A 13,451-nucleotide genomic window follows, 5' to 3' on the forward strand; every position below is an offset into this window, starting at 1 on the left:
TGCTTGAGACTTGCCTGTTTAATGTATAAACTTAAACATCATTTAAAAGTATTGTTTTTTAAATGATTTAGTGTGTTCTGATATGTATTAGTTTGAGACTTAATGAATTATGGGGTATTGTTTGTAGGATTTTGAGGAAAATAATGAATTTAATCCATCTTGGAATAAAGCTGTAACATAACAAAATCTGGAAAAAGTGAAGAGCTGTGAATACTTTCCGGATGCACTGTATTTTATATATATATATATATATATATATATATATATATATATATATATATATATATATATATAATGTATTTATGTATTACTTTTTATAGATGAAAAAATAGCACGGAATTAAACTACTGTCCTAAATTAATAATATAGATTCTGTGTTTATTGAGTTCTTGTCTGGTTTATATAATTGGACAAACAGCTGTGTAACGTTTTAGTCTTAAATTTATATTTGCAACACTCGGTTTGTGGATTTTATTTTAAATAAATGGAAAAAATGGTACTTGAAGCCCCCCCCCCCCCCCCCCCATCCAATTAATCGATTAATAAAATAAAAATAAAAATAATAATCGGCCCTAGTAGTTGCAGCCCTAGTAATTACTTTACTCACATTACTCTTGCTTTCATTTATACTGTATTCTTTATCTCCCGAAATTACTAATTGTACTCTATTTCTAAATAAAGTGCTAAATTCTTTTTTGTTGGCACGAGCAAGTGGAAAAGTTCTCTCACTATTGTCTTTACAGTATAAGTAATTTTAAATGTGTGGTAAGCTATTTGTGCTTAGTATTTCCCCAAAGTTGAAAAATGTCAGAATTAAAAAGAAGATCATGCTTTGAAATCATCCTTTAATTAAGTTGATTAGCCTTTGCTTGAAGTTAACACCTTGAGCTGGGTATTCATAATAACTTTTAATGAAATAACATTAGCTCATCCTTTTCAAGACAATTCAATAAATAAAAAAAACTAAAATTGTCAATATTAACTAAGGTAACTGACTATAATCTATGTGTCTTGACAGCAGAAACATAAATAAGCCATGATGACTGTAAAATAGACTATATAGTTGTACACTTTGAGTCATTTGTTAGATTTATTTTGTTATTATTATTATTATTATTATTATTATTATAATTAGTCATAGTAGTAGTAGTAGTAGTAGTAGTAGTAGTAGTATGTTTTATTTATTTAGTTCCTTTTTTAAACTCAAGCTCAAACACATAAAAAAAATCTGTGATGGAGATCAAAACAAAATAAGGCCAATATAAGTAGAACAAAATGAACAAGACTGACAAAACAAAGGAGAAGAAATAAAGCAGACATGAATCAGAATGAATAAATCTGATTGCATAGGGACAAATAAAGGGTCAAAATAAATGAAAAATAACCATAAACAAAATGACATGGATATTAGGATGGATAGCATGCCAAAACAAAACCAGAGTACATAGAGCAGGAGTAACCATACTTCTAAAAGAGACACTGTCCACATCAGCATGGGGATTTAGGATATACTGGATCATTCAAGACAGCTTCAATTGCTTACCTATGTACTGACTATCAACTCAAACCCTAGTCCTATTACAACTTACAATTGAATTCATGTGGACTCTGCTAAAACATTTTATGACATGTTGAAAGACAGATAAACATATGCTAATATTTTGAGAATCAGTTGATTCAGTGGTTCATGCCAAATGGATAATCACAAATAAATTGATACTAACTAGTTTAAAATGTTTTGGTGGTGCATGCAAACAGAATGACAGCGTAAACCTACCCAAGTAGGAGATTCCTTTAGATTTTTTTTCTTTCTTTCTTTTTATTTAGGATGGATTGGATGATGCCATTAAAATTATTTGTTGTCAGTCATATCACTCTTCGATTAGACAAAGTTTATTTATCCGTAGTCTGTAGCTAGCTTGTTAAAATGTGAAACGAATTATATGAATTGTTATGGAAGCTATAATAAAATTTAATGCAGCTGAAGAATGAACCAGATGGTTGGATTATGTTCAATAAAGCTGATTTTAAGGGAGGTGGGTGTGTGGATTTGTGCTTATTTCATTTGAAATGCCAATCATAGTTGATAAAATGTAGTCTAGCTGAAAAGGTGTCTATAATGATTCCATTAAAATTCGTTTGGAACCTAAAGATGCTCCTGTGGACATCAAAAGATGTCATCATAACTTTCATTGGGGCTCCTGAGAGGACTGCTTTTGAACTTCTGACAAAGTCATTTAAAGGACATCTTTTAGACATGTCTCTGCTTAGTGCATATAGACTACACGGATCAAACATGCACATGATCCTAATCTTCTTAACTCAGCATATGTCTGTGTACCTGCTGATGTAGTGGAGCCTTTAGTTATATAATCCACACACTTGTGGTAAAAAGTTGCTGTAAAATTAAAATAAAATAAAATAAAATAAAGAAAATGGTGTATGCTTCAAGGGATTATCTAAAGTAGCAGACAGGTTACACTCAGACACACTCTGCTTTCTCTCTCTCTCTCCTATGTTTTGTAGTAAGAAGAAAGGACTCATTTGTGGGAGTGTCATTAAAGAGAAAGCTAATCAAAGGGCCATCTTGTCTCCTGCAGTTCACAGACGGGGTGCGGGGGGGACAGATCAACCTCATGTTCTCTACTTCTATTTTTTTTACATGTTGGAAATCTCATTTTGAATATTCAATCAGCATTTGTGTGGTGACCCTTCACTACTACTATATGAAAGTCTGAATACTTACTGTATATAGTGGCAGGAGCGTGGTTACGCACCGGTTCGTCAGTGGAGGGTGGAGTTGGGAGTGTGAATAGTAAGGATGAACATGCACCTGTGGAGGATTGACTAACGCGTGCTCTGTGTTTTCAGTGAGCAGCGGTGAGAAGATGTCAAGCTGAACTGCACTGTGTATGGAAAATTAGCTGTTTAAATTGAGCTGTTGCGGTCATTTGGATTTGATCTGTTGAGTAAGCCATCTGGTTTTTGTTCTTTTTGTGCTTAATGCTTAGCATTAAGAAGGCTCATAGATAACTAGGTTGTAGTAGGTGAGATAAAGAAATCAGGTTAGAAAAAGGTGTTTTCAGAGACTGTGTCTTTTATTTTGTGAGCTGAACGCAGAGTCCAGGATAGGGTTGTTTCTCAACCTGCTTGTGGCATTCTGGAGGTTGATTTACAGTTTTACTGCAACATCCTGCAAGATGGCCAGTCTGACAGAGACCGTTAGTGTTTACTCAATGGTGTGTTTGTCCCAGACTTGTTGGTACCAGTCTTGACAGCATCTTTAAACTATGGTTTGAGTGGTCGAGGGTTGTCTACGTGGAATGTGGTTCATTGTCTTATCTCTCTCTGTAATACCTTGACTGCCTTGTTGTCTCTGAGGTTCTACATCTGTGTGTTTATGTTGGTGTCTCTTTGGTTGAGACCATAAGCCAGAAAGCACTGAAAAGTGGCAGGAAGGAAAAACGTCAATAAAAGTCCTTTTGAGTTGTCCCAAGCCTGCCTCCAATGTATTCATTCTCATGCAAGCACAGGAGAGTGTCACAGCTACATATTGTTCTGAACTGAATCACCTATCTATTTTGTATCTCAGCCAGAAGTAAAGTTCTAGCATTTTTCATATATTTTGAGAATTTATATATTATATTAGAATTGATTATTTGCATTAGTTATTATTATTATTAGTTGTCCTTAATTATTCTGTTGTGAACTCCATATTATCTCAGTTGGGATGATTTTGACCTGATTTATCTTGAGCTGAAAGGCTATGGAAAATAAACATCCTGTCCTCCTACATTTGTAACCTATTAGGATACCACATTAGTGTGAGTTTGATTATAAGCTTATCATGTTAAATAGGCTAATCACTTAAGTATCATCCACATCAGTCTCTCTCTCAGATACTGATATGAATGTCAGCCAATTAACAAACAAAAGCCTCATTATTGCTTTTGAATTGACTGGTCACTGCTTACATCAAGACAGAAATAATTCCTGATTATATGAGTGAGTTTCGTTCTGTTTGCTAAATTTCCATTTTATTCCCTGGTTCTGTGTGGGTTTCCTCTAGGTTTCATTCCACCTCCCAAAAATATGCCACTGTATTGACTATTCTAAGGGTGGTTTCACACTGGCAGATTAGTTCAAAACAGAGCACAGTTTGCATGAAAAATTGGTAATGTGAAAGCTATCATGTGGACCAGGAGGTGCACCACATTACCCGAACCTGAGACTACCTATAGGAGGTGGTCTTATTCAGTTGTACTTGAGTCTGCACTTGTTCAAGAATTAAAGTAACCGGAGCCTGTGTTTTAGCTGATGATGACGACATTAGTTTCAACAACACACATGTACCATGAATGGCAGGGGAATGCTGTGGGACACAGAAGAGGCCCACTGCTGTGCATAATAGCACCAAATTAAAGACAAAAACAAAAATATGGTGAGTCGTGTTGTGTTCTCCATGCCAGTTTGTGATGATGTAAGATGACCACAAATGCACTGGGGTTCAATAAAATAAAGCAAGTCTGAAACCAGACCAATGGTCTGGGGTGGGGGGGTTGTGCCGGGAACAATCACACTCGAATTTTGGCTGCAGCAAACATGCTCAGTGTGAAAATCACCTAAATTGACCCTAAAATGTGTGTATACGTGGTGCCCCGTGATGGACTGAGGTCCCAATGAGGTTTATTCCCTCCTTGTGCCCAGTATAGGCTCTGGATCTACCACAAACCTGACCAGGATAAAGCAGTTGCTGAATATGAATGAATTAATGAATGAATTAATTAATTCTATTAATTGTTATTAAGTCCAAAATTGTATCTGCAGTTAGATTCTACGGTGTTTAAACAGGTTTATGAAGTTTCTAAATGTACATTTTTATAAATTAATATCTAAAATCAATGGCAAGGCAGATTTGGAGGGACTAATAACAGTAACCTGCACTGAGAAATATCTAGCAAGTGTTCTTAAAATGTCATGAATTGGTCCTGATTTTAAATTAACGGGAGACATGGAGTGCTTACTTTGCCTGGCCTTGGCTGGCAGGCTCTGGAGAGACCAGTCTTGGTTGCTGAGCTTTTGTAATGTTCTTTGCTGTAAGGAGATTGTGATTAGGATTATCTAAAGCAGAGGTTCTCAAAAATGTCATGCAGATGAAGACAGGTGGATGCGGTTGCAAGCACTTTATTAACAGATACAAATTGTCGTATTGCCCTGCGATGGATTGGAGCCCTGTCCAGGGTGTACCCCGCCTTGTGCCCGATGAACCTGGGATAGGCTCGAGGTTTCCCCGTGACCCTGAAGAAAGGATAAGCGGTATAGAAGATGGATGGATGGATGGAAATTCTCATATTTATGGCCTATTTATTTTTGAATTATGGAGGTTGGGATTAAACTGAATTCAATTAACCAGTGAAACTGGCTTATACAAATTCAATCATAAATATAATGAGATTGAAAATGGTAGGCTGTGATTTCCACCACTGTAGCAGCATTAAAAAATCAAGGACCCCTGTGGTACTTTTTCTTATTACTGAGGTGATTCCACTATCTTTTGTATCCTATTTCTTTTACTTGGAAATGATGATATAGTGTACCTTTAAAATGATTTAGGTATATAATTGGACTGTATGTACATTTTAGAGTAAAGTTTTTAGGTAAAAAGCTACATAATATAGGTATAAAAGGTGTATGCTTGTAGTCAACTAAATACTATAACACTGGAACAGAATGGCCTTGAGAATCTGTGTGTGTGTGTGTGTGTGTGTGTGTGTGTGTGTGTGTGTGTGTGTGTGTGTGTGTGTGTGTGTGTGTGTGTGTGTGTGTGCATAGCTGTGCTATACTGGCCATGGCAGATTTAGTTAATATTGCCACTGTATGAAAGAGAGAGTATATGTGATAAGTGATGAGAGATGACTGGTCTGCTGCAGAGTTTAAGAATGTGGAAAGTGCACCTGACAGTTTTGTACATGTGTTCAGATGAGTCTTGGGAGTTGTGGATGGGGAAAAAGAGAGACATGGAATGAACAGGAGAAGGGGGCACAGGGACTGTGTTTGTGTGTGTGTGTGTGTGTGTGAGAGAGAGAGAGAGTGAGAGTGAGAGAGTGAGTGTTTATTGAATAACAAAACAGTGAGTAATGCAGAGAGATCTGCATCCCTGTGTTTGTGTACCAGAGAACATGTGTGTGGATAGATAGATATTCATTAAGTAATTGCCATATTCTTGGTAAATGGTCTGTATTTATATAGCGCTTTTTTAACCATAGTGGTTCCAAAGCACTTTACACTGTCTCTCATTCACCCATTCACACACACACACACACCAATGGTATCAGAGCTGTCATGCAAGGTACTAGCTTGCCATCGGGAGCAAACTGGGGTTCAGTGTCTTGCCCAAGGACACTTTGGCATGTGTAGTCGTTTGGGTGGGGAATCGAACCGCTGACCCTACAATTATTTGACAACCCACTCTACCACCTGAGCCACAGCCGCCCATATCCCTCTTGGAGTCAGCCAATCCTAAGCTCAAGACTAAACCCAAGACCCGAGCTTAGGACCGAATCAAAGACCTTGCTACCCACTAAGAAATATTGTAAATGATTAAATAAATAAATAAATAAATACAGTGGGAAAAAAAGTTACCCAACACATATCACCACTGTGAAAAACTAAATCCCCCTTTAGACTTAAAATCTGGTTGTGCCACCTTTAGCAGCAATAACTGTAACCAAACGCTTCCGATAACTGGAGATCAGTCTTTCACTTACTTCTAGGACTAGGACTTACTCCTATGCTTTGTATCATTGTCTTACTGCATAATCCATAAACTGCTTGAGTTTTAATTTACGCACTGAAGACCGGACATTCTCCTTTACGATTTTCTGGTCGAGGTCAGAGTTCATGTTTCCCTCAATTTTTGCAAGTTGCCCAGGCCCTAAAACAGCAAAGTATCACACTGCCACCAACATGTTTGACCATAAGTATGGTGTTCTTTTTGTGGAATTCGGTTTTGGTTTATGCCAGATTTAACAGGACCCCTGTCTAACAAACAGTTCCACATTCAACTCATCAGTCCACAGAGCATTCTCCCAAACGGTTTGAGGATCATCAAAGTGTGTTTTGGAAAAATTCAGATGAGCCTTAATGTTTTTCTGGGTTAGCAGTAGTTTCACATTGCCAGTCTTCAATGGATGCCATTTTTTCCCCAGTGTCTTTCTAACAGTGGACTCATGAACAGTGACCTTTATTGATGAAAGAGAGTCTTGTAGGTCTTTGATGTTGTCATTGGCTCTTTTTAACTTTCTGGCTGTGTAGTTGCTGTGCTCTTTGAGGAATTTTGGAATGTTGGCCACTTATGGAAAGGTTCACTACAGGCCGAGTTTTTCCATTTGGAGATAATGGCTTTCACTGTGGTTCTGGAGTCCCAGAGCCTTTGAAATAGCTTTGGAACCCTTCCCAGACTTATGTAATTTCATTTCTGGAATTTCTTTCAAATTAGGCCTAGTGTGTTACTGGGTAAGACCTTTTAACTAACTTAAAAGTGTTGATTTGATTGAACAGGGTGTGCAGTAATCGGGCATAGTTGCGTCTAGTCCAGCTGAACCCCATTATGAAGGCAGTTTCATAGATTTGGGGAATTAGTAACTACAGGGGCAAATACATTTTCACGCAGACCCAGTTGGTATTGGATAACGTTTTTGCTTCAATAAATAACATTATCATTCAAAAACAGTATTCTGTGTTTACTCAGATTGCCTTTGTTTTATTTTAGATTTTGTTTTAATTTCTGAGATAACTTAGTATGAGATATACACAAAAACTGAAGATATCAGGATGGAGCAAATACTTTTTCACAGCACTTTAAATAAATAAATAACTATGGAAGGTAGAACACAATATCTATCATTCAGCATACAGTTGCAGTTGGAAGTTGACATACACTCATCATAAACATGAATGTCATGGCAATATTGGGCTTTCAATAATTTCTTTGAACTTTTCTTTATGTGAGACAGAATGATTGTACAACATACATCTTTAATAAAAAAAATAATAATTTGGTTCACAAGTCTCAATTCATTTGGGGTTTTTTGTAATCAACACAGGACCAAAATTATGCATACAGGGTTAAAAGTATACATACAAACACTTAGATTCTTTATTCAGTGATGCTGAAAGTTCCAAAATGTTGTCCTTTAATTTGCCAAGACCAAGGCCTCTTTATTTCCTGTTAGTGATCATGATTGACTACAGCTGGCAGCTTCTCTGTGCCAACATCAAAAGGTTTTGTTTGACAGCACTCATTAGACTGACCAACACAGAGCACTATGGGAAAGTCCAAGGAGCACAGTGCAGATCTGAAAAAGAGTATGGTGGATTTACATGTCAGAAATGTCTCTTGGAGCACTTTCTAAATAATTGCAGGTTCCAAGATGACCACTTCCTACAATTGTACTGTACATAAGTACAAGTTATTAGGAAGTGTATTCACTTTGCCAAGGTCTGGAAGAAGACCCAAACTGTCACTGTCAGCTGAGAGGAAATTGGTTTGGATGGTCAGGAAAACCTCAGGAACCACTAAGGCACAGGCCTGCCATGAAGTTGAAGCTGCTGGAACATCAGTGTCACTGTCTACAGTCAAACGAGTTTTACATCGGCATGGACTGAAAGGCTGCCATCCAAGAAAGAAGCCCCTGCTCCAAAATTGACACCTTCAAGTCCGTGTAAAGTTGGCGGCTGACCATATGAACACAGAAAAAGCCTTATGGAGGAAAGTTTTATGGTCAGATGAGACAAAGATTGAGTTGTTTGGCCACAATAACAAGAGGTATGTTTGGAGGAGTCAAGAACACTGTACCAACTGTTAAGCATGGTGGTGGTAGCATTGTGCTCTGGGACTGTTTTGCTGCCAGTGCAACTGGTGCATTGCACAAAGTGGATAGAATAATGAAGAAGGAGGACTACCTTAGAATTATTCAGTATAATCTCAAACCATCAGCCAGACGGTTGAAACTTGGACACAATTGAGTGTTCCAGCAGGACAATGACCCCAAACATACGTCAAAGCTGGTAGTGGATTAGATAAAGCAGACTAACATTAAGCTTTTTGAATGGCCTTCCCAAAGGCTTGATCTCAACCCTATCAAAAATTTGTGGACTGTGCTTACTGTAAAAGTCGAGGCAGGGCCAGGAAACAAGAAACGTCATTGAACCTTAACAATTTTGCCAAGAAGGGTGGTCAAATATCCAACCAGTATTCTTCCAGAAGCTAGTTGGTTGCTACAAAAGTGTCTGCTCGAGATGAAACTTGCTAAGGGACATTCAACTAAATATTAGGTATGCTGTATGTATATATAAGACCCTGTATATATAATTTTGACCTTGTGTTAACTACAGAAATAAATTAAAACTTGTGAACCAAATTATTGTGTTTTATTAAAGATGTATGTTGTACAATCATTCTGCCCCAGAAATAGAACAGTTCAAAAAATTATTGAAAGCCGAATAGTGCCCTGACATTCATGTCCATGATGAGTTTATATAAACTTCACTTCACAGTTGTATCTATGCTGGATAAAAATGGAATAAAATAGCTGATGGCATGCTCATTCAATTCTCTCTCTTGCTCTGTCTCTCTCTTTTCCTCAAGCGTAGAATATGATAAATATACTGTCATATTTTGCTGATGTGCTGGAAATATTACTTAGCAATAAAAACAACAAATATATCTAAACATATTTTACTACCTCACTTAGTGTAATAAAACTACATGTTTTTATGCTATGCTGTTGTAACATGTTTTAAGTGAATGTCTTGCCAGAGATGTTAGTTTTCTGCTGTTTTAGATTTAACTAAGAAGAATATTGGTTGAAACTAAAACACTATGGGACCTCTTCAGTAAACAACTGTGAGTGCATTCAAAAGAGCAGGATATGATTTGGCATATGAAGAAGGGTATGCAGACCATAATTATGCATAACTTACTAACAGTTTTAAAATGATCTGTCTGTGTATGTGTGCATGTGGGTATGCATGAGTGTGATATTATGGACACACATTTTGAAGATACATTGTTTTCCCAGTGATCCGAAACAAATGCTAAAGGTTGATGCAGAAAGGAGGCGTATGGGTTGTCTCACTGCACTAGCCTGTGCCAGTCCTTTTCATTTCGTGTCGAGCCATCATCATCAGCAGTGCATCCATCCTGCTTTAGGGATAATATCTCCCCGCTCACCATTTGCCAGGGTTTGCCAATTTGCCCACATACACTATTCACTGAGGTCGAATTGTGCTTGATAGCCTCCACACTATAATCAATCTTTTTTTGCATGATAATCAGAGGAATGTCAAGGGCCTGGAATTATGGAGAGCTAAACTTTTGTTTGCCACATATTGCTATAGCAAAACACATTTCAAAAATGTTACTACAATTTATTAATCTTTTTGGGTAGCTAGATAGTTAAGCAATGTATTTACTGGATGGTGTCAGTGTGGCAGCTATTTGTCCGTTTACATACACATACACATACATACATATATATATATATATATATATATATATATATATATATATATATATATATATATATATATATATACACACACACACACACACACATGCATATATATATATATATATATATATATAATATATATATATAGTAACAGCTGTAAAAAAAAAAAAAAAAAGAGGCTAAAATAGCTCTGTGGCCCTCTAGTGGCTGGTTACAGTACATATTTTAACCCCAACCCATTTCCACATTAGTGAACAGAGAATGCATTTTAAACTACACCTCCACACATTACTGTTGGGAATAGTGTCCAATCAAGTTCAGTTGACCTTGATATCTCCCTGTAGAACCCTGGTGTGTGAGTCTGTGTTTTTCAGTGCACTTTCAAAAACTCAACAAAAAAAAAGAAGGACAAATCAACAGAAGAGGCTCCATCAAAGACTTGCAGCTATCGCTTGTCCATGTTCATAGTTCAAGTACATGCTCTGTGGCATGTACGCATGTGGGTGTTCATAGCAGGCTCCTCCAGCTCTGTGTGTGTGTGTGTGTGTGTGTGTGTGTGTGATCTCTCTTTGTGTGTCTCTCTGTGTACAGGAGTCACTGAGAGCACAAAGAGACACAAATAAGTACACTGGCGGTAATAAGGCACAGGTGAGGATCATCCCGTTATCCCTGACTTGCCTCCTCTCTGATGCTCAACCACACCCCCACTGCAATACTCCCTCAATATTTTTATTCAAATGTGTTTTAAAGGAAGCATTTAATGATCATTATTAAGGGTGTTGTTGATTACAGTTTTGGACATGACAGATAAGCCTCATGCACATGCATGCACTTCCCAACATGCATCTAAATCTCTTGACAGTTCTGTAGCAAAGTCATGTCCTGTTCTGCTGTAAACTGTTCTAATAGACTCTTTAAACTCTAAAATCTGTTCTGGACAACTGTAAAAGAAATATAGTTGCAGAAATTATAGTAAGACTACAATATCATTTTGCATATATATTAATAATGATGTACTTACCACTTTGCTAGTGTTCAATGCACCATCTTAAGTTGCACTTCAGGTAATATCCCTCTCTGTGTGCACTCCTGGAATGAAGAACAACCAATATAAGCAGGTGAGTGGCAGACTGCAACAGACTCACACTAGGAGATAGGTTGGAATCCACGTTGCAGAAGCTTTTATTAAACAAATCCAAAGTACAAGGCTCAATCTTGGTCAATGAAACAGGCAGGGTTCAGTAACAAGTCAACAAGCAAACAAGACAGACGGGTAATCCAAAACGTAAATCCAGAAACACAGGCAAAACGTCATAACAAGAAACTAACAAGATAAATTAGGCAAATACTCAATAAGGCAGATTAACTGGCAATTCTTAGTTGCAGTGAATCTCACGAAAGACATGGCTTATAAATCTACACACTGGAAGTGGTTGTGGAGGAAGTGGGGTGGAGTCAATATTCAGGAGAGGGCTCCCTTTGGTGGTGGGATGAGTGGGTCTCTGAATGTGACCTTACATAGACCTACTGTTTGACTGGCAGTGTCTATTGCGGAAGCTCTAGCTTCAATTTTGAAGTACTGCGCTCAGTCAATTCATATAACTCCATATAATAGGAGCCAATGGTGACATTTAGTTGACGTATATACAGTCACTGGTTTAAACAAAACTTTTAAAATGGAATTTTTAACAAGGTCTATTTTTCACTGCTACACTGTACCTTTCTGATTTTGATTGTCAGAAATTTCCTTCCTGGTTTCCAACCCCGTTGAGTATTTCCAGCAGTTCCATGTGATGTGCTCCATGTGATAGTAACTTTGTGATGAGTTGTGATGGGATGTCACTACTTTTCAGGCATATTTACAATGTTTCATGGTCCGTGGTACCATATGCGTAGTATTCTTAAATTGCCCCTATTTTGATTTGTACCTTTTTATTATGCCTTTTACTTTTCATGTAGTGTGTTATATAGCTATTTGTGAATGTAAAAAGTCTGCAAAATTTCAAAAATCAAAGTGCACAACAAATGGAGTTGACTCCCAAAAGAAAGAACCGATTCTTAATTCTTAAGCCAGTAATTCCAGACTTTCTTCCTGCAAAACGTACATAGGTTTGTAACAAAAAACCCAGTCTCTGGTCTTCATTGGTTGCTCATGAACAATGTATACTTTGACCCGCCCTCAAAGACCAAGATGGCAGCATGGCAGTAGCACGCAGCGGCCTCTCCAGATCCAAGTGGTGCTATTTTTGCTATTTTTCTTGTAGCCTACTTTTTACAGCACATGGACATCAGAGAAACTGGCGTTCATGTTTACCATCACCAGACACTGCTAAAATACAGAAATCATGCAACAGCCAATCTGCATGATGATCTGCTGGAGATGCTACGTGACCTCGGCTTGCTGCGGAGACCATGCCTCCAGCCCTCGGCATCACCTGATGCTGGTGGCCGGGGAGGGGACGTCGAAAGCATGTGTGCGAGGAAGCGGAGGCGGGGGTCCAAGCTAGGCTAAAAGCAAACCCAAACCAGCCGGCTTTCCCGTCCATCCTGCTCTCCAATGTCTGCTCCCTGGACAATAAACCGGACTACATCCGACTCCAGCAGGCAATGCGGCGTGAGTTTACAGACTGCTGCGTCTTTGTTTTCACTGCGACGTGGCTCAGCGACCGATTTCCGGATGCTCGCATCGTTACGTGCAGACAGAAATGCAGCTCTGTGCTGTGTAAGGCTCGCAGTGGTGGCTTGTGTGTTTACATCAACACGGAATGGTGCAAGAACTCTGTGTTAGTTTCTAGTTACTGCTCATCGCTGGTGGAGTTTGTGACTGTTAGATGCAGACCATTTTATTTACCGCAGGAATTCACCATGGTTCTTGTAATTGGAGTATACATTCCCCCCAGCGCTAATGCTAAGGAGGCGCTCTGTGAACTGCAGAAC

The sequence above is a fragment of the Ictalurus punctatus genome, chromosome 13 (assembly GCF_001660625.3).
Source record: "Ictalurus punctatus breed USDA103 chromosome 13, Coco_2.0, whole genome shotgun sequence".
In the NCBI taxonomy this organism is placed as follows: Eukaryota; Metazoa; Chordata; class Actinopteri; order Siluriformes; family Ictaluridae; genus Ictalurus; species Ictalurus punctatus.